We start from the raw sequence: 1,317 nt of genomic DNA on the forward strand, positions 1-1,317 counted from the left end.
TCTCAAGGTCTCTGATGTTCAGTGGCTGGTGCTGCCCCCTTTTTTTCCTCATGTCCACTATCAGCTCCTTCGTTTTGTTGGTGTTGTGGGTGATATGGTTATCCTCACACCAACACACCAGGCCAGCTACCTCCCTCCTGTAAGCTGCTTCAACCTCCCCAGTGACGTGTCCTGTCATTGCAGTGACATGTCCTCCTATCACTGCAGTGACATGTCCTATCACTGCAGTGACATGTCCTATCANTGCAGTGACATGTCCTATCATTGCAGTGACATGTCCTATCACTGCAGTGACATGTCCTATCACTGCGGTGACATGTCCCATCACTGCGGTGACATGTCCTATCACTGCGGTGACATGTCCCATCACTGCGGTGACATGTCCTATCACTGCAGTGACATGTCCCATCACTGCGGTGACATGTCCTATCACTTCAGGATGATGTTGTTCTCATGGGAGGCAGCACAGTCATGAGTGAACAGTGTGTAGAGGATTGGGCTTAAGACACACCCCTGTGGGGTTCCGGTGTTTGTGATGATCGTGGAGGAGGTTCTGTTCYAGATCCTGACTGGTTGAGGCCTTCGAGTCACAGAGGGCTGGTTGAATTCCTAGTGAGTCCAGTTCATGGATGAGTTTTTGTGGTATGACTGTGKTAAAGGCTGAGCTGCAGTCCACAAAGAGGATCCTGATGTAGGCGTCTTTGTTCTCCAGGTGGGAGAGWGAGTATTGGTGGGCAGCAGATATGGCGTCCGATGTTGACCTGTTGGGCTTGTAGGTATACTGCAGGGGGTCCAAGGGGTCCGGTATGCTCTCCTGAATGTGGGCCAGCAGCACTCTCTCAAAGCACTTCATAGTGATTGGAGTGAGYGCTACTGGCCTGTAGTCGTTAGGACAGGTGGGTGGGCTCTTCTTGGGGACAGAGACAATTGTTGTGGTTTTGAAGCAAGACACCTAGTCCCTAAACTCCCCAGTCACTTGCAGCTGTCCACTGCTCCACTTGGGTGTATCTCACCAGTGGTGGGTCAAATGTASAGCACATATTGTCATTGCATGGGAACATGAATTGACAACAATGCATAGCCCATTATTATTAATAAAAGCAAAAGTTAACACAAAAAAGCAAAGTTGAAGCATATTCCTAGGGGCAACAATATTATAAAATAAAGTAAAAAAATCAAAAACTAAAAGTTACAAACATTAAAAAACATAGCAAACTATCTGTTAACGATCCAAACGTTTTGCTATATGAATGGTTAAAATAGCACAAAGTACGCAGAAGTACCTACAAATATGGGGTGCTGTTTGTAAAGTTACAC

This window comes from Austrofundulus limnaeus, unplaced genomic scaffold, assembly GCF_001266775.1.
Source record: "Austrofundulus limnaeus strain Quisiro unplaced genomic scaffold, Austrofundulus_limnaeus-1.0 Scaffold728, whole genome shotgun sequence".
Lineage (NCBI taxonomy): Eukaryota > Metazoa > Chordata > Actinopteri > Cyprinodontiformes > Rivulidae > Austrofundulus > Austrofundulus limnaeus.